Raw genomic sequence first — 20,688 nt, forward strand, 5'->3', positions numbered from 1 at the left:
TCCCCCCCACCCGCAGGAAGGGATGGGTCTGGCACTTCCACCCCCCGAAAGGGACAGCAGAGGGAAGGGAAGGGCAGCCGGGAGCAGAGCCGTGCGCCCTCCCGGAGTGTCCTGGTGCCCCGCTTACCCGTTACAGCAGTGGGACCGAGCTGGTAGAAGAGCATGCCTGCGGTGCCAGATGGGTCTGTGCAGGGACGTGCGGGAGCCACAGGACACCCAGCACAGCCACAGGCAGCCTGCGCCCGTGGGAGCCCCCGCACATCGCCCCGTGGATGCGGGGAGGCAGAGCGAGACGTTTTGTTACGCTGCCTGTCCTCACCCCACTCCGGATCCGCGCGGAGCCCAGGCGCCCGCCCTGCCCCAGCACGCAGGAGCCTCCCCGCCTCCAGCTGGCACAGAAAAGGTTTCCAAGTGTCCCCGTCCCGGACGGAGCCGGCCGACAGCTTCCTCCTCCCACCGCCCTTTCCAGAGAAGTACTTTCCCAAGGAAGCACAGGAAAGGATCTTTCCGAGTCTCGATAAGAATGGGCAGAAAAACACTCATGCGAATGACACGGGCAGCTTGTGAATGGCCTGCGGGGACTCGGCGGCAGCAGCACCGTGGCCGGACGCCGTGACGGGGTCACCCATCATGAGCCGTGCCTGCGGGGCCATGGGGGCACGGGGCCGTGACCGCCACCACCCCCCAGCTCTGGCACCAAAAGCGCACCGCAGATACCGGGGGGGTAAAGCCAGAGCCCTGCCAGCCTGGATGTCACAGGCATCGGGGAGGGGAAGGAGGGCAGGCCAGTTCCTGTTATTTTTAGATGGGTTTCCTAAGGGGACTTATGCAACCCTGCCCTCTCCCTGCATGCCTCCAGTTGTCAGTACCAGCAGCACTCTGACCTGCTGGCCAGCTCGCCCGGGTTTGACAGAGGAGTGAAGCCACACAGAGAGCTGCTGGCGCCTTCCATGGACACAGCGGGCAGGTAGATGGGCAGCACGGTGACAGCTCCCACATCAGAGAGCTCCCCGTGTGAGATGAGCCCTCAGCAAGCAGCCGGACATCCCCACGGGGGAACCCAGCACCACCACTCCCGCTGGATAAAGCTCCTGTTGGTGCACAGCCCCTACAAGCCACCAGAGTCCCCCAGGCAAAGCTTCTGCCCTTTTCCAGCAGCTGCCGCGTGCCGTGGCCCAAGGAAGAGGCAGCACGGGCACCTTCCCCACCCCAACGCCCTGTCCCAAACACAGGGACCGGCGGCTGCCCCACACAGGCCCCAGGGACGAGGCTCCAGCAGCACGGGGGCTGCGCCCACTGCTGGGACGGGGCAGGGGAACAAAGGGATTTGGGAAGGAGATGGCAGCTGGGGCCGACTGCGTGTCCCAGCACCCTGCGGTGGGGAGCAGAAAGTGAAAATGAGGTGAGAGGCTCTCATTTTGCTAGTGAAAGTGGAAGAAAAGCACAACCTTTCCCCTCACATCCAGTCCCCAGCACAGTCCCTGCACCACAACACTTCGCACAGCTGCAGGTTTGGGGGCAGGACCGGGGGGCTGGAGGCTGGCGCCCCTCCCTCGAGTCCGCTGGGGACACGGGTTCCCCACGCCATCACTGCCAGCCCCGGGAGGGGGCATGGATGGGCAGAAGGCCAGGAGATGCAGTACAAGGACAGACAGGTCTAAAAGGAGCGAGCTGAATCACTGGAAGCAAACACAGTCACTGATAGGAAAAGCACTTCCCAGAACCCCAGCTTGGCACTTTCGCTTTAAAATAAATGAGAAAAAAGGGAGAAGCAACACCCCAGGACCAAGCCTCTCCGAGCAAGCTTCCAAAATCCCCGTAGAAAGCCCCACACACCCAATTAGTGAGTGAACAGAAAACCACGCCACCGCATCGCCCCTGCATTACATCATGGAAAGCCAGGAAATCAGACGCGAGGGGAGCCGCCTCCGGCTGCTGTGCGCCAGCGCGGGAACCTCTGTGTGCTGTGTGCGTGCGTGTTTTCTTTCCATCACACTTCAGAATAAACTGTTGCCTACAACACTGGATATGCAGGAGCTCAGCTTCTCTTCCTGGCTTGCAAGCGCAAGTCCTCGCCTATTTTTACAGGAATAACAGAAAATCCCAACACGCTTCCTAACCCAGGGGTCGATGCCACAGCCACTTAACCAAGCGAGGACCCGAAATGCCCACCTCACGCAGGAAACCCGCTGCCTACACCTGCCAACGGTACCGGGGCCAGCAGCGGTGCCACTGAAGGCAGAGGATTCAGATCTGCCTGCGGTGCCCAGCTCTGTGCCCAGCGCCGGGTTTGGCACCACCCAAGCACAGCAGAGGGCCAGTGGGGGCACAGCCCCAGGTCTGCTCACCCCAAAACAGCGCAAGGGAAACAAAACAACGGGGTCACCCCATGGTCTCCCCCAGAGGCTTCACAGCGAGGGAGGAACAGGGGCTGCAGCTGCTGGTGCCCGAGCCCTCGTGCCAGGAGCTCGCCCTGCGCTGCCCCACGCCTGCCCAGCTCCGGCAGCCCACGCCTCGCAGAGCGGGCTGACCCCACGCCAGCCGGGTGTCAGGAACCGGGAGAGGGCCCCGAGCCACGGGCATCCCCCGTCCGTGTGCGGGCTGGCACGCTGTGCTGAGAAGCACACCCAGTCTGCTGCCTGCCTGCTAGCTCCCGGCGCGACCCAGCACACCGCAGGGATTGCAAAGCTGCAGGAGAGGGCACGGAGACAGGAATGAGAAGCTCGGCTGGACGCCGGCCCAGATACTGTGGGTTTCCATAATTAACCTCAGCACTGTGAAGAGGTCTCACAAGGTTTGGGAACTGCTGCCTGCTCTGTCACCGGCGAGGAGTTGTTCAGCTGCCTCCACCAGGCTCCGAGGAGCCCCGTCGCACCGCGTGGCCGAGCTGCAGCAGGGAGGTGACAGTGCGGTGGCACCGCCAGCCCCAGGTGGCTCCGGAGCCCTAGGGCTCGTGCCCTGGCCGTGTGCGTGGTGCGGGATGAGCCAGGGGAACTCCGGGGGGAACTGGCTGCCAGAGGCGATGCAGAGGCGCCGTGCCCACGTGGCTGTGCCACCGTCCCCTCAGCCACGCCGGGACAGAGGCAGGGCTGTGCCCAGCGGGGCCGGGCCTGGGGAGGGAGAGGCCGGCCCGAAAGCACCCACGCAGCACCACAGCTGCACATAACCACAGCCACCAGCTGAGCCTGGGACCCTTCCTGTAAGCGGGCAGGGGCCGGGGCTGGGAGCCGGTGGCTGCTTCTGGCTGGGCTGGAGGCTGAGCCCTGCGGGCTGCACAAAGGCCGGGCTGTGTGAGCGAGGTGAGGCGCCCGGTCCGGGGGCTGGAAGGCAACGCGGTCACTTCCTCCCCTCGGTGTAATTATAGCCACGCGCTCCCCACAGGCATTTCCACACCTCGGTGGCTTCTCGCACCTTTGTCTGCCCCAGGATTCCTCCTCGTGGCCCTCGGCTGCAGCCTGCACCCCGCAGAGCACGGGGGGCCGGGGTTGGAGGCGCAGAGGTTGTGCGCTGCTGCTGCAGAGCAGGTGTCTGATGGGGACACGGGAAGGGACAGGGCACCCACGGGAACAGAAACAAAGGGCCAGGAAGGGCCAAGACCCTCACCCGTCCTCCTCGCTCCCCACCTGTGCTCCTCCAGCTGCTCGGAGCCCAGCAGCCCTGATTTGCTGCCTGTACCTACACAAATGCACATACACGTACAGGGGACAGAGAAGAGAGTTAAAAAGAAGGTGCTGGTGCAGCTGAAGCACCCAGCAGGACTGCAAGTGCTGATTGTAGCGGTGACTGCACAGCACCAGCAGGAGCTCCATGCTTGCAGTTCGCCAGCCTTCAGCAAGCTAAGAACACCGAGCCACTCCTGCACAGCTCAAAGGAGAGAGCTGAAGGAAAAACACGGCACCCAGCTGGGCAGAATAAAACAGCAGCAGCCCTGCAGCAGCCCTGCAGCAGCTCTCCACACTTCCCTCCTTCACACATCCATGCAAACACCATGGACCAAGCAGCAGCCTGCAGGTGTGCAAACGCAGTAACTGCACTCCCGAGGGGCCCGGCGAGGCTCAGGCAGCCCTCCCGACGTTATATCAGCTGTGGGTATCCTGCTCCGAAACGCACACAAGCATCTTCTGCAGCCTGTGCACTGTGCCAGGAGAGCAGAGCTGTGCCTCCTGCGAATTCAGGCCCCTGACAATCCAACCACTGATTTATTGAGCATGCACTGTCTGACACACGCCTGGTTCTACTCTTCGGGTGGCCGCGGTGGCTGGGCGCTCTAACTCCTGATGCTGGAAACCCAGAAGAGAAGCAAGATGGAAACAGCTACTTGGACGTTCAGCAAAACTAATCCTCCTTGCCCATCCTGTATCCCACCCTTTCTAAAATTGCACTGTTGTTTTCCTGTTGGTCATCCCACGGATCTCACGCGCGCTTTGTTTGGACTAGCGGACGCCGTCCCCGTGGCCGGGCTCTGCCAGAGACCCCCCCGATGGCGCTGGGGCACGGCGCCCGCGGCGGAGGAGCCCCGTGATGCGTGTCTTTACCTTGACGAAAATAAGATTGCATTTTTCCACTGCTTGGAAGCCTTTCAGAGCCAGCCCCGCCAGCGAGATGTGCTTGCAGCCCAGTGCCACCTCTGGCACGCCGTCAGGCTGTGCCCAGGGAGCTGTGCCACGGCGTTGCTCTCGCCACAGCACTGGCACCGAGTCAGAGACCCAGCACGAGCTGCCACTGAAGGCCAGCGGTCAGGGCACAGGGAAACTGCAGGCGTGCTCTGACGCCAGGAACTGGTAGCAGCTCAGCTCTCATCTTTGCAGAGCTCTCACCTCGGTAACGCAGCACCTGCAGCTGATGCGGGTCTGTAACCCCAGGCAGCGCAACCTGCCGAAACCTCTCCTGCGCTGCGTGCCCGGGAGCTCTCCTCAGCTCCCTCGCTTCTAAGTACTACAAAATATTTATTTGCTTAACACATGAAGGAATTCCTCCCTATTTCTGTGCATTCAGTTAGCAGAAACACCTGTCTCTGTTACCAGAGGAACCTCACACGGGCTCCCTGCTGCCTTTTGGTGCTGCCCAGGAGCAGAACCCAGCATCGCGCAGCCCCTGGGGACAGAGCCCGGGGCCAGGGCTGGGCGGGCGCTGCCACGGGCCCGGCGCAGGAGGAAACAGGCCCCGGGTCCCCAGCAGAGGCACAGGGCCTTACTTCAGGGCTCTTCTCTTTTTAAACGCCACCACACAAAGATAAGCCAGAATCGAGTATTTCTCCAGCTGTGCACAATGACCCGCCTACCTTTTCGGCCAAATAACGTTTCTCTTGCAAACACAGGCTGCATGAGCTGGGGCAGGACCCTCGCTCTGCCCATAGGCGCTCTCCCACCTGGAGCATTAAGGGATTAACAACAAGCCACAGATCCCTCTTGCTGTCCAAAGCACACCAGCGCTGCGCTGAGACCCCACCGGCATTGCTGGTGCATTGGTCACCGCACAGCTGCGCGGCAGTTCCCGGGCAGGAATTTCCATTTGCTGTGAGCGCGCATCCGTCCCCTCCCCGCCCCGCAGCTCGCCCTTCACCGCGGCGAGGCTCTTTCCCTCTCCTCCCCCCTCCTTCCTGTCCTCGTCTCCTCTATCTGAAAGCTGTCTTTCAATGAGCAGGCGGCTCTGGGCCACCAAACGTCCCCGTGGCAGGGCTGGCACGTCAGCGTGCCCCAGGGCTCCCGGCCAAAGCGGGCTCTCGACCCCGGGCGCTCTCGCAGCCTGGCTGGGGCTGGGGGCAGCGCACACAGCAGGGCATTTTGGCACAGCCTCAGGAAACAATCAAAGGTTCCTAAGAGCTGGCATGCCGCGGAGTCACAGCTTTCACCAGCTTGGCTGACTCGGTGAGAAATAAGCCCAAATATTAAAGAGGCTACAGATCTACTGTGTCTGCAGCATCTTAAGCAGGGAGCAGAGGGGTTGAAATGAAAGCCACACACTGCGTAACCGAAACCAGTCTGTGCTTTGTCGCATCCATTTCCCCTCTCCTTCCTATCGAGCACAACCGCACCCTAAATATTAGTGCCTTCATCTTATCAGGGGCTTGGGGCTCGCATCCGGGCGAGCAGCAGTGGCAGTGACTGAAGCCCCTCGCCCAGCACAGAAGCCACAGATCAGTTCAAGGAGAAAAAAATAAGAAAAGAAAAAAGGTAAAGGAAGATCTGTTCTGGTTTTCAAAACAGAAAGCGTAACAACAAAACAAATGGTACCTCCTAACCCTTCCCTCACCCTGCAGTGTAAAAGCCAAGGCAAACTAACTAACTGCAAAGGAAATGCTGTTTCCAAGAAATCTCTGACAAGGAAAAAGGTCATCCCACAGACTTTTCCATCTCCCCCTTTAAAGCATGTTTCTTGGCTGAAAGCTTCTACGGGATGAAAATACAGAGCCGGGGCACGAGCAGACTCACCATGGCAGAAGCTGTTAATCCTGGCTTTGTTCATTGGAGACTGTGACTTAAATACAGAGAGGAATATCAGCATGACCACTGCCCTCCCGGCCCCGCTTCAGCCACGCTGGGCACCATCCACGGGCAGCGAGAGGGCTCCTGGCCGAGGTCCTTCCCGGCGGCAGGCAGCTGGAGAGCTCCGACTTTTTCCATGTGGGCCTGGCGAACCCAGCTTCTAAAACCTGCCCTTACCGACCCGGCATGCACGGAAAGCCGGCTAATTTCTCTTCAGCAACAAACAGGATATCTACGGCTGTGCAAAAGGCTGAACTGTTTAAATAGCAGGGGTGGGAGTAGGAGGGGGAGAGCGCACAGAAAGCTAAAGCGATAGCGCATATGCATGCATGCAGGCTGCTTAACTATTTCGAGCTCTCTGGAAGGGCTGCCGCAGGCCGGACAGACTGACTGCCCTCCCACGGTGACTCACGGACGGCAGCCGCCCTGCACAGGGGCGTTCCTGTCCCCTGCAGACAGCGGGTGTGAGGTGCCCGCGGCCGGCAGGGTCTGGGCGCCCTCCCCAGCAGGGCAGGCTGCAGCGTTCAGGTGCGAGCAGAAAATGGAGCTGCTTCGGGTCGCCCACGTCGCTTCCTGCAGAGCCTCATTTCATGGGCTCCGCAGGGGGACTGCACAGGGCCGGCGGGGAGGCACGGTGCTGCCCTAACCCCATTGTCACGGGGCTCCTGTCGCTCTGAGTGGCTTCTGGTGGCCAGTGGCTGGCAAACCGCAGAGCTGCGAGCTGCTCCCAGCCAGGCAGGAGCACGGGTGGATCCGGCCTTTCCTGCGGGAACCACGTCCTCTGGGAGAGCTGGCAGAACGGAAAGCGGGGACCGGTGCCATCATAAACTTCCCGGTTCCTCAGGATATCAAAGGGGACCAGAAGCTTTGAAGAAGTGGTTGTTCAGGGACGAGAATGGGAGTACCTGCTATTCGAGATACATGGACTTGATTGCCAAATTTGCCAAATTCATGGTTTGTGCTCAACCCACCAGTGCTTCACTTTGCCGCGGGAGCACGCCTTCCCTTCACACAGGCAGGACTCGCACAGCCCCGTCAGGCCGGCTGCAGCTACGGGGAACAACACGCTCCGAATAAGCAGCTTTGGACGACATGGGCTTAGCCCCCATAATGAAAAGCACATTCTCTGTAACTGCGCTCTCCTCGTTCAGCGCTTTTGGCACGATCCGTGTACAGAACGAGCTGCGAGATCCCCTCCTTGGAGCGGGACCTGGCAGGGGAGCCCCCGGCCCCAAGTGCAGAAGGGGACAGCCGAGGGAGCGGGCTGGCGGATCCGCCCGAGGGCAGCCCCTGGCAGGGAGCGGGACGCAAAGACCCAAACGCGTGGCCACGAGGACATCCCGCTGACACCAGGGAGTCGCCTGCAGATGTGGAGGCATCGCCGTGGCCATCCAAGTTACCAGTGACCACGTGCAAAATTCCCACCACCGCGGGAGGAGCCCGAAGCCGCTTCCAAACGTGATCTCACGGCCCAGCGATGCAAGGAAGCCCCGGGCCTCAGCGGCAGCAACGCCGCGACCCTGCAGGGTGCTGTCAGGGAAGGTGTCGCGGCGGCTGCCGGGCCCAGCCCACCACACATCCTGCAGGAACGCCGTGCAAGGATCCCACGAGCAGGTTAATGACATCTCCGAACCGAGAACAGGCACGTCCTGCCCGCTGCCACGGCCTCCCCACGGCATGGGGACAGCGCTCCAGGTCTCCTCAGGAAGAGCCTCTTCCATCACGGCCCTGGCCGGACCTTCCTGTCGTTAACGCTCCTGTGGCGCCACAGAAGGAAACCAGACGGCAATTTCCAGTTGCAGCAAAAGGGCAGCGGCTGCCTCCTGGGTTTCCAGTCAGCCAGCATTTTCAGGTGGGAGAGAAGGGAGGAGAGAGCCTGCGCTGGCTGCACAGAGCTGGAGGAGACAGCCGGCGCAGTCCCCGTGCCTGGAGCGAACTGAAACGCTGCCCAGGAGAGGAGGCTGAGGGGGCTGCAGAACATCCCTGCCTCCCCTCGGCTTTCTGCCTTACGCCCTGCCAGGTAAGGCCGAGGGCAGTGCTGGAGGCAGGATGCCGACCCCAGCACCACAAAGGTCTCTGACACCAGAAACCTCCAGCCCCCGCTGCTGAGACGGGGAGCAGCGGGGACACAGGCACAGCTCTGAGCACATTGTGAACACACGATGACAATAACCAGGTAACACGGAGCCGAGCTGTAAGGAACCGACCTGAGCCCCACAAGCCTCCCTCTTCCCCACTCCTGCTCTTTCCCCATTGGGAGGAGGTGACGGTGGGGCTGGGCTCCAAGCTCGAGGCTCCCTTTTCTTTATGAAGCCAACAGGAGCTGCTGCGGAGCAAGCCAACAGACTTCTTGAGAAGTAGTTTTAAAGGATGTCACCGCTTTTTGAAGAGACAAAAGAATATTTTTTTAAAAATACAGAAGTCTCCTTGCCAGGAATGTGGGGAATGTCAGGGAATATTACAAAACAGGATGCGAAAGCTGGCCTCGAGCGATGTTACGGACTCGTATGCTGACCTGACAGTCAAGATGCTGAATCCCGATGGAAGCAGAACCACGCACCTGCACTGGGAATTACGGACCCGGCTCACCTGGCCTGGTCCCATCAGTGTCCCACCAGAGGGGCCACCTCTGCCCGGGTCAGCTCTGCTCCCCTGCGCCCCAGCCACCCTGCCTACAGCCCGCACGCAGTGTAACCCCAGGCCCTTAATGCCCAATGTGGCATTTTCCGAGGAGCCGAAGCAAGCGAAGCCTGGTGGGACACTGCAAGGAGACGGCGCCCATCGTGGAACCTGAGGATCCACGGAGGGAACAGCACTTACCTGTAGCTGAAGGACCAGGCTTAAACCCCACACATCTCCTGTAAGTGATGGGAAAAGCTTCTCAGAGCTGCTTAAAATCACTCTCTCCTTCAGCTCTGCTAATTAGCCAAGCACTTCCCGGCCTTCTCAGGGTTTTACAGGCAGACACACGCCCTCCTCGCACAGCTACCCAGGCTCAAGGGAAGTTATGACGCCAAAGGCATCAGACTGACTCCCGTGGCTGCAGACAGCAAGGTCAGAAATACAGGAAGACCTCCCTAGGGTCACGCCAAGGAGAAGCCCATGAGTTAGAAGACAGCAGGAAGCCCTAATCCAACACACCGGCCATTGGCGGTAGCAGCATTAGAAAACAGAGGCCAGTTGCTCGCAAATAAGCTCCTTTTGGCAGGAACAGACATGCTTTTCCCAGCTTCCCTTCCATCTGAAAGTCCCCGTTTCAGCAGAAGGAGATGTGTCACAGCAAGACCTACGCGGGGCTTTTTTGCCTGGCTGAGTACTGACCCCACTGCACAATGGCCCTGCTTGTGCTTGCAGCTGGAAGGGCAGCAGCAAAGCGAGGAGCAGCCCGCAGCTCATGGCAGACAAATCCCCCTCCTGATGAAGGGCTTACTCACGGGGACTGGAGAAAGTGACTCCAGCCCACGTTCGATGCTCCTCAGGGGTTACATGAGCAAAGCCTTGAAATCAAATAGTCACAGCAGGACCTTCACCTGCAGGGAGAATGGGAAGAGCCCTCCAGCAGAGCCTCCGCTGCAGCAGCCAGGTGGGCACGGTGCCGCAGCACTGGGCAGGAACACAGAGGGAAAGGTTTTTGGAGCTGCTCAGGGCTCCTCGGCCAGCGGGCAGCCGGCCGGGAAGGGCACTCGGGCAGGGCTCAAAGTCCCCCTGAGCACCCGAGCGTTGCGGAGCGAGGACCTTGGCAGCAATACCCACCTCTCCTGAGCCTCGGGGCAGCTCCCAGACCATGGAGCCTCCCCTTGCCACCTCAGCCCCACTCATGGATGGCTTGCATGGAAGCACTTCACTCACCTAAGCTTCCACAGCATTCAACCTGTGCCTCTCAGAACAATGCCTTAACACACCGACACCTCCTCAAGCCACGCTCGTTGCCATGCGGTCGCTCTTCTGTTGATGTTTCTCAGGAAGCCTTTGTCTTAAAAAAGCTTCTACCTCAGAGCTGCAGGCTAACGTCACTTGCGGTAAATCAATCAGCTCACTACTTTCTAGGACTCATCCGTGTCTATTTTTATGAGTAACTAATTTTTGACTCACACTCATTTTCTGAAGGGACTCAGAGCCCGTAATGCACACCGGGTTTTCACAAGTGGTTAGGAAACCGAGTGCTGAGCTGCCTTGAAACGTCTGCTGCACAAGTCTCTGCTCCTGTTCCTTTGAAAAAAGCCAGCCCTGGGGCTCCAGCACGTCTCGCTCAGCCTCGACGGCAGCAGCACGCCAACTGCAGCACCCTGCAGCTCCCTGCAGCACCCCACAGCACCCCGCAGCACCCGTACCTCGCTCCTGTGCTGGACACCGCACGATGCAGGAGGGGCACACGCTGTGCTGAGCGCCCGCTCCACCTGCCCGGGGGCACAGCCAGGCAGCCCCTCGGGACAAGCAGTGCCCTGTCCCCCCACACCGACGTGCTCTCCCAACACCATCAGGTCCAGCAGAGCGTGCCCGTGCTCCTTTTGCCTTATTTGCTCTCCTTTACGAGCCCTGCCCGCTGTCACTATTTTCCCCGTCCGGATAAGGAGCCGTTACTGGATAAATCACATGTGGCAGCCCGCTGGGCCGGAGAGATAAGGCAGCAGGAACTGGGGTACCCGCAGCTGGCACCATGTCCCCCAGCCGCCCCCAGACCCAGCAGCTCCATGACAGAGGCGAATTTCAGCTCCCAGGCTCAGCACCCTGGTCCAGTGCAGCAGGAGCCTCCTCTCCTCCACCCTGCCCCAGGCACGCTGCAGGGGACAACAGGGGCATGATGTGCAGCAAGGAGCTGGAAAAGAAGTGTCCAAGCCCCTGTTGGACCATCCAACACCCCAACCAGCTCAGGAGCCTGGCAAGGCGACAGAAGTGCCTCAATAACATGCAGAGCACAGAATTGCACAAGATCCAGTTATATCTGCCCTCGCTGCCAGCAGCCGCTTACAAGCACAGCCCCTGCTGGGGGGTGGCACACACGGCCCGAGAGCAGGAGATTTCACCAAGTGAGGCAGCTGGGCAGGTGAGAGACTCTGCCAGTGCCGAGAGAAGCCCAAGGACATCTGAGATCACCACCTTCATGTTTAACGAGGAGATGGGGATCACGGAGGCTTCAGGTCTCATGAGGCCGGACTCCAGCCTGACCCAGGGCCAGGCAGGGCTCTCCCTGCCAAGGCAGATGTTGTTAATGCACCGTGCTTTCCTCCTCCCCATGGAGACGGAAGACGAAATGTCAGCGAACCTTATCAAACACAAATAACTTCAACTTCTGACCTTTTATCCTCTACCTTCCCTGACAGACTGTGGCCAGGGGACAGAGATGTGAGCAGTGAACTCCTTCCCCGTGCCCCAGCGTGGTGGACCCCAGCCCACCGCAGCATGGGGGGCGGCAGCCCAAAGCACAGCTCTGGCAGAGCAGGGAAGGGGCAGGGACCGTTGCACAAGCGGACAGCTAGCTCAGGGCTTAGTGACAAGGGAGCAGGAAGGAAAAACATCAAACCGCAGCCCTCTGCCAAGTGATTGGCGCTGCTTCCGCCAGCAGCTCTGCAGAGCTTAATTAATGAGCAAACATCTGCAGCCTCACATCCCGTAAAGAACATTCACAAAAGCACACTCCATTCATGCGAAGATAAAAAATAAATAATTAAAAAAAAAAAAAAATCTCGGCTTTTTCAGCAGGTGGGAAAGCTGGAGGACACAAGGAGAGGCAGGGCAGCGTCGACGTGCTCGTGCCCCGGGGCCGCCGCGCTCCCCGCCGCGGCTTCCTGCACAGCCGGGTGCCGAAGGAAGAGCTCTGCGGCACACCCAGCTCCTCTCGAAGCCACTGGCACGGGCTCTGCTCTCAGCGAAACGCAACCCACCCAAAATTCACCCCCTCGGGCAGCTCCAACCAAGTCCCAACCTGCCTCCGGCTCCCCGCTGCCCAGAAGCCCGCAGCCACCCGCCAGCCCTGGAGCACAGGGTCCCAGCCGGCAGCAGCCCCGTGCCCGGCCACGCAGCACCAGGCAGGAAAGCTTTGCCTCACCGGCAGGCTCTGAGCCTCCTCCTCCTCCTCCTCCACAGCTTTGATCCCACGCCACATGTCCTGCAGCCACCACAGAGCCTCCCAGCGTCTGGGGACTGCTCAGGGAGGATGGGACTGGGATCGGTGGGGGCACCCCACGTGCCCCTTTCAGCCTGCACAGAGCAGGAGCGCACCTTGCATGGGGCATGAGGAGACCCTGACCCAACGCCCCGGCTGCCAGCGGCCCCCAGGGCCCCCCCAGCTCCATCTCGCCGGGCAGTCTGGAACAGGAAGGATGCGGTGGCACACCTCGGCCGCAGCAGGTGGCCCTGCGCTTGGGGACCGCATTTCACTTTTTCTCTGAAAAGCAGAGTTAAAAGCGTGCTTCAAAGAATGAACAAAACCGACAGCGCCATCCTGTTTTCATGATGCCAGGGAACGAGGCCACCAAACCCCACACACACCTCGGCACCCCGGCTGTCCAGAGCCACCAGCAGCACGGCTCTCCCAGGAGCTGCCCGAGGAGGAGTAGGGGGAAAGGGGGAGAGGGGGAGAGGAGGAGAAGCCCCCTGGCAGCCACCGTGCTCCCACCACCTACGCACGCCCCCGGCACGGCCCCCACTTGCCTCGCAGGGTGCTGGCAGACGCCTGCTTTCCTTCTCCAAAACGCCAGGGTTCAAAGTCGCCGTGCTGAAGGACCCCTCGGAGGCCAGCTACCGAACTCCCCCAGCTTTGTCTGTGCGTGCTGGTTGCTCCCCGTTGACAAGCAAAGCAGAATTTCCAGCCTTTTACCACCAAAGCAGACTTCACCCACCGCCCCCTCTAGCAGGCAGCGCAGGGGAGAGCAGCCTCCTGGCCCACGGATAAGCACACTGGTCACATTCGTAGCAGCTGTTCAAGGAGCATATCGCTATTTTCTTCATTTCCTATTTAACCGTCCTACTGGAAAAGCAGTTCAGCCTTTTCTGATTTCTGGATCAAACGCTCCCCGTCAGGGGCAGCAGCCCCACGGCGTTTTTGCAGTCAGCTGCCAGGGGCAGCCATGGTGCGAGCACGGTTACAAGTCTGAGAGCAGTTTGCAAATTGTTTAGGCAGGGAAAATTAAGGGACAGAAAACTCGAAGGTAAAAACTAAGACAGGGCACAAACACAGCCACAGCCAAGTGATTTTGACTCTGAAACAGGCAGGGCCAAGGCATTCCTCGTGCTGCTGCGGATGGATCAGCTCTGTGGGACGAGTGGCACGCGCTGAGCACGCAGGAGCTGTAGCCTCCTCTGCAGCCTCGTCCTTGTCCTCCTCCCCTCTCTTTTCCCACAGGTAACACTGATGTGGGGCTCAGGGGCTTGCCACAAACCCGGTCTTGGGTTTCTTTGGGATAGCAGAGCTGCTCAGAGCCCTCAGCAGCCTCGCTCCCTCCAAAGGCTCAGTGGGACAGGGCAGCCCCGCAGGCATCGGGACCCCCGGGAGCACAGAGCAGCCCCAACCCCATCCCGGTCCCATGGCACAGAATCCGAGTTCAGGGCCTGAAACACCACGCGTGGCAGGATCACCCCGAGGCAGGGCAGGGAGCCCCGGAGCAGGCGGTGGCAGCAGGAGGACCGCTTCCCCTGCACGTCCCCGGGTGCTTCACCCCCACCTCTTCCCAGGCACCTGGGGAAGACCCAGCAAGGTGGGAATAATCCTTCTCACACCGACCAGCATCACCGAAATGTACCTGCTCCTCCAGCTCCTTCCTCTTTGGCAACGTGAGGGCAGCCTGCAAGGTCCTCAGCTGTCCTTGCACGTGTCCTTGTCCCAGCACAGTCCTGGTGTGCAGCGGGGACAGCAGGGCGCTGTTCTGTCACCGCTCCGTGCGCTTCTTGTCTCCATCTCGGCAGCTGGCACCGGGGCACGGGCCCCAAGGCCTGATCCCTTCAGACACGGGGATCCCACAGGCAGCAGGGTACGTACAAGGCACGTGGGGCGTTTTGACTCGTGTGTCTTTGAGCAGAAATGGCACCAGCGGGTGCCCCGGGGCAGCGGACACCACGGGAAAACCGAGTGTCCCCTGCTGAAGCAGCAGCCGAAGCACAGCAGCACCCACCAGCCCCAAAGCAGGCACCTGCCTTCTAACCCAAGCAGAGGCAGCCTCCAGCAAGCCTCCCAGAGATTTTCAGAGGCTGTCTACAAGACACCAGTGCTCCCAGTTCAGCCTTGTCGCACCGCCTCATGGCCACTGGTGGCTCATGGCTGGGGCTGCCACTGCTCAGGCTGCCAGCGCCGAGCGACAGCACCAGTGGCCCCAACAGATATAGGGCCAGGAGCCAAGGCGAAACAATGAAAACCATTTACAGGGCAGGAAGCTGCATCTGCTGGATGAAACGCTATCTTCAAACAAGACGTGTTTGGATAACTCCAGTTTCATAACTCGCCTCTTCCGATGTTAGGAAATCACGGTAATAAAAAGAAAACAAAATGGGGGAGAAGAAACTTGGCATGGGGAACAATGGGAGAATTGCTGGAGACACGGAGCTCAGCCCAACCTGCTGCGCCTGATCCCAGGGGCAGCTGGGGCTCCGGCAGCAAGCTCCAAGGGGTGTGCAGGAGAATAAATGTCTGATCAAATATCATCGGGAAAAGAGTTAAATCTGCTCTAAATCTGCTCAAGAGCACAATACGCTTCGATGATCTTATATTACTTGCCTGCTTGCTTGTTTTTAACAGAAATCAGCGTTATCTTGGAGGGCAGGGAGAGCAAAATTAGACAGAGATGGTGAGCAATGGGCCCCAGAATTTGGGTTCTGGCAGGCCTCATCTTCGTCACCTTGAAGGCTTTAGAGGTGGCAGGGGACAGCAGTCACCTCTCTGTGGCACTGAGCGCTGTGGGGAGAGACCAGGCAGCTGCTGCTGGTGTTAGCAGGGGTGAGTGATGGCGAGGACAAACCCCCTGCCCCACAAATTCCCAACGCTAACCTGAAAGCCTGCCTGGGTGTTAGAGAAGGGCGTTTAATGGTGCCGTAGCAGGTCACAGCTTTGCAGGGACAAGGACAGAGCACAGCAGCTCCTCACCTCCAAGCGCGGGGCAGCTGCTCTGCAGCCCCTGCCCCACGTGCCACGAATTCCCACCACAAGGCTCTGCAGCAGCAATGAGGCCAGCTGGAACCGAGCTCCCTTGCTGGCACCAGCCTCGTTTTCCAGAGCCCACCCTCCCTCTCCGATGCCTTCTGCAGCCAGAGCCGTGCCCGCGGGGCACTGCCAGGGCGCACGGAGCACCGCCGGGTGCTGGTCGGGGTCCCCAGCTCCTGATGGGGCACGGCAGCAGCAAGGGTAAGGAGAGAGCTTAAAGCAAGGGGGTGCTGCAAAGGCACGGCTCGGTAAGGGGATTGTGCTCCTGCCTGAACACGGAGGGTGGGATGCAGATGAGGTTTTGCTTCCCCCAGCCAGTGTCACTCCATCCTGCTCGGCGTGACCCCCCCGTGTGCTCGGTGCTTCTGGCATCACGGCGAGGGCTGTTCGCCCCGCTCAGCCCCCACCCTGCTCCTTCCCCCGCCCCGTGGTCACTGCCTCGAACAATTTGGGAGAAGGAGCCAAAAGCTGAGGTCACTCGACCGGGGCACCGGCCCCCTCCCCACCGACCTCCGCCCCCCGCCCCCTCCCCAGTCCAAATATAAACTTGCTTACAGGAAATGCCTTAAAGAAAAGGCACCTCCCTGAGTCCCGAAGAATGCCCAGAAAATAAACTGTCTCTGGACATGAAGGAAATGGCTTTTTTTTCTTTTTTTTTTTTTTTTTTTTTTTTAACACACTGCAAAGCATGTTTAACCCTTCCAGTCCCTGCCGGGACACCCCCAAGCCTCAGGCCCTCGGGGAGCTTCCAGGTGCCTTTCTTCTGGGTTGGCCACAGGAGAGCATCCCCTCGGCAGAGGTGCCCATGGCCTCGCACCACCACCACGTCTTGAGCAAAACCGGTCCCAAATCCATAGCCCAGGTACAAACTCCCTGATGATGAGAGCCCCAGACCCCAAAACTTTTAGATAAACACAGGCTCCATTCCCAAGCAGAGGACGAGCTCACACAGTTGTCTGCATCACTCCAGGTCCTGCATCGCCAGAGAGCAGCTGGGGAAGCAGAGGGGCAGCACCTGCGCCTCCCTCCTGCCTGCCCTGATGCTGGGGGCAGCCCCTCCAGCCCCACACGTGTGCCTGCACCCAGGAGCCCTTCCCCGGCCACCTGCAGCACGGCAGGACACAGCTGTGAGCCCAACGTCCCTGCCCCAGCCAGCCCTGGGGACTCACAGCCCGCAACAAACAACCCTGACCCTGACGTCCCTCCCGGCACGGCTCTGCTGTGCCATTTCCCAGCTCCAAATCCCATCCCCGAGCTTTCTGCAGCCGGCAGGGATGGGGTTCCCATATGAAAACGGGAATCAGAAAGCCAGGATAAGGCAGGTAAAACGGCACTGCAGGGTCAGGTAACACCGCCCTGGCAATGCCCAGCATCCACAGCCAGCAGCTCCTACCTCCTGCAGGCTGCGCAGCGCTGCGGGTACTCTAGCGAGGCGGGGAGCAAAGCAACATGTGGAGGCTTAGGAAGCACAAGCACTGTTTTCATACCAACATCCCTACACAAAATCAAGAGAGAAGAGGAGGAGCAGAAACGCAGGAAATCCCGTACGCAGAGGCCGTGGGTTCACAAAGGATTCGCAGAGCGCAGCTCTGCTGCCCCTCCGCAACGCCTCCCCGAACGTGCCCCTTCAAAACGTACACTCAGGGCTTTAAGCCTCAGATGCACGAAGTCGTTTGATACAATTCAGCTGCTGCTGCAGAACGCCTAAGATATTTGTTGTTCTTCCGAGCAGCAGCAGCAGCGCGGGGAGCTGCAGAGGTGTGCGCAGGCAGGCACGGCGCGTGGGGAAGGAAGGGAAGGCAGCGGGGTCGGCTCCCACTTGGCCGGGAAGGGAAGCGCCCGTCCGGAGCAGGGGTCGGGGGCTGGCAGGAGGTCGTGCCCGTCCCGCAGAGGAGCCGGACCTCAGCGTCGTTTGTGCAGCCCCTGTGTCACAGAGCAGTCATGGGACAGGACGGCCACGAGGCAGAACTCACCCGCCTTCGTACGGGGTGGGACCCGGGGAGGGGAGCAGCGGGCACACGGGCAGCGCTCCCTGCACCCAGCTCCCTGCGCCCAGCACGCCGCTGTCCGGCGAGAAACACCCCCTGCCCGAATCAGCAGCCAAAGATGGGAATGAGGAGTACCTGTACCTAAGGGTAAAGGGACTCGGTGCTGGGTGCAAGAGTGCTGAATGAATCAAGGACAAGACAAAGCGCTGTTAAGGACACGCTGGGTTTACAGCAGCCACGAACCCAGCGCTCAGTCCTGCATCTGCCAGGAAAAGGTTCCAGGATGGAGAGGGAAGGGCAGGGAGCAGGGGGACCAGGGCAGGGCGCTGAGGGAAGCCCCGGCACGCAGCACTCACTCACCTGGTTCTCATACACACCATCTCAGGCACGATTAAGCTCTCCAAACCTTTTTTCAGCAGCCCGTTATTTGCAGCTGGGGGAAAAGGACTGCAAACCTCAGAGCCTCCCTCCAGAAGGGCTGCAGGAAGCCCGTGCACAGCCCCAAGCGCGGGGCCAGCGGCACGGCCACGCTGCCAGGCTCCGAGCAGCGGGCACGGCGCTGAGGGTGCCACAGCACCACGGGGCTGGTGCCCGGGCACCGCGGGGCTCTGCGGAGCTGGGGCTGGCTGCGGGAGCAGGCGGGGTCTGGCAGCGAGGTGCGATGGGCAGTCAGTTATCTGCCTGGGAAAATGGGGCCGAAACTGCCCGGAGGTTCTGCTCTTACCCAACGAGCCTGACGAAACGAGGTCAAGTGAGCTTTGAGTCACCCCCGGGAGGCTGTGTCCCAAGCCTTGTGACACGTCTGGCTGCCGCCACCTCTGCCCATTTGCAGTTCTGCTGGGGTGACAGAGACCCTGCCCCGGCCACCCCCTCGCCAGCATCCTCCAAGCCCCGGCACCGCTCCCTCTTCCTCCCCAGCCCAGCTCACAGCTCCCCGGCCTCATCCCAGCCCTTCCTTGGGCTCACCTCCTTGCCCTCTCTGCCTCTGCCTCCTCTCCCACCCAGGACAGGGAACCACGGGGCGCTGCGGGACACCGGCCACACACCAGCGCCCAGCTCGCCGCCTGCCGCGGGGCCCAGCACAGCGCCCGGGGCACCGCCACCGCTGGCAGGGCGCGGGGGAAACGTTTTGTTGCCTTTCCTAGAAGGCACGGCGGGAGAGCGTGACTCCTCTGAGCGGCGTAAGACAAAGGGGCATTCAGAAGCTGAACTTGTGCCCTTGACAGCGGTGAAAATATTCTTGTGAAATTCATGGGAAGAAAAAAAAAAGAGCGGGGGGTTGGGGAGAGAACAGAAACCCCACCCTCCACCTTTGCACACCACTTACACTGGGGCGGTTACAGCCTGCAGGTCAGAAGCCTCCTGTCCTGCTGGGACCCCGTCATGTTTGCACGAGCAGCGCTGGAAGCATCGCGCACACACACTCCTGGGAGCGCAGGCACCTTCCCCAGGCAGTGGCATTACACCCTTACGCCCTAGCGAGCTCTGAACATGAGCAGCAAGGCCAGCTCCAGCAGGGCGCAGCAAGCTCGCCATTACAGCGGGCTCCCTGCAGACCCCACGCACGTTGCAGTCAGATCTCTTCCCTCCCAGATAAAGGGCAGCAAAACCCCAGCGCCACCGGGCCGAGCGTGCTGGGCCCCCGGCACCGCGCTCCTGCTGCCGGTTAGGCACCGGGAGGCACAGTGCACCGCAGGCTCCGAGGAAATCCAGCCCCAGGTGCTCGCCCCAAGATGTGGGGAGGGAGCGCGGCTGCTCCAGGCACCACACTGCCCTCCAGCCCCACCACGGCACATTTGGGTGGTGGGGGAAGAAGCAGCAGAGCGGGACACGTCCCCTCCGGCATTTCCCAAGGGAGGAAGGTCCCCGGAGCTGCTGTGTTTGCCAGGGCCGGTTCCCTGAGCCAGCCGTTAACGTTTACGCAGCCTGTGACTGGCACCGGGCGACAAGTGCCCTTTGCTGATAAGGAAGCCTTCCAGGGACTCAGCAAACAGCTCCGCCGCTGCGTGCTGGGCAAATGCGGCGGGGCCACGTGGCACGGGCAACCCGTCAATGATTAACTGGGACCAGTCAGGCAGCACTGGGAGGCAGGGGGGGAGGCAGAGCGGGCTGGCGAGGGTTGTGCCAGCAGAGAGGGCAGCTGGGCGCCCGGGGCTGCACTGGGAGCTGCATCCCACCGCCCCGGTCACCCTGCTGACTGCCTGGGGTGATCCTGGGCCCTGACACAGTCCCGATTAGCAAAGGTGGCAGCCGGTGTCAGAGGCTCGTTCCTGTACCGAAATGAGCGTGGGGCTCCAGGGAGGGAGGCATTGGCGCAGCTGCCAGGCCGGGCGGTGGGAGCCCCAGGACAAGAGGGGCAGGATGAGGCCAGCACCACCCCACACCGCTGCCAACCCCACATGCACGGCCAGGCAGGTGACACACCGCGTCCCTCAGACACAAAACAGGGACGAGTAAAGGCAGCCGGCCGGCACTCCGCACCTCCTGCACCTCAGAAGGCATTTCTTGCTGGAAATATAGAAAAAGACCCCGGTTCTTTACATGTCTGTGGCAGCCCCGACAGCTTGGGAGCGTTAATGTGATCACCTGGAGGTGACTTTCAGAAAGGCACAAGCAGGGTTACTGTGGCTCAATCATTAACCGGGTGGGAGACCCCCGGCCCTGCTGGAATGCGGCCGCGCTGCCACCGGCCCTGCCCAGGGCTCACCACAGCCGGCACGAAGGGGAACGCAGCCCCCGGCCGCGGAGAGGCTCCGGCCCCTCGGCACCACGTCCCTGCCGGCAGCACCACGTCCCACCAAACGCTGCCTCCTGCTTCCCAGTGGGGCCGGGAGAAGAGCTGGGGGGCGAGGAGAGGCTCTGCCTGCCAGGCCGCAGATGTCCCCGCTGCCACGCGTGCCTCCCCGCGTGCCACCGCTCTCCTGGCACAGCGCCACACGCTGCTCCGGCCGGCTGCGCTCACACGAAGCCATGACTTGGTGAGTGCTGCTCCTGCAGACGGGACAAAGCCACCCCCAAGACACGGAGCCTTCATCCAGCACCACAGTCTTCCTGAGAGCACCCCGAGCAGAGCACTGCCGGCAGC

The 20,688-nt window shown here is 61.0% G+C and overlaps 1 protein-coding gene across 3 annotated transcripts in view; it reads right to left on the minus strand.

Moving 5' to 3' along the window:
* STARD8 (StAR related lipid transfer domain containing 8) overlaps positions 1 to 20,688 on the minus strand; it is a 35,614-nt gene that overhangs the window by 12,821 nt on the left and 2,105 nt on the right. The window contains exon 1 of one of the 3 annotated variants that reach the window (XM_032196505.1): positions 9,454 to 9,459. The exons of the other annotated variants lie outside the window; for them this stretch is intronic. The gene's annotated coding sequence lies outside the window, so the exon portion shown is untranslated. Of the gene's footprint in view, positions 1 to 9,453; positions 9,460 to 20,688 lie in introns of those variants that run through there. 3 annotated transcript variants of the gene reach the window in all.

Source organism: Aythya fuligula, chromosome 13 (genome assembly GCF_009819795.1).
Source record: "Aythya fuligula isolate bAytFul2 chromosome 13, bAytFul2.pri, whole genome shotgun sequence".
Classification (NCBI taxonomy): domain Eukaryota; kingdom Metazoa; phylum Chordata; class Aves; order Anseriformes; family Anatidae; genus Aythya; species Aythya fuligula.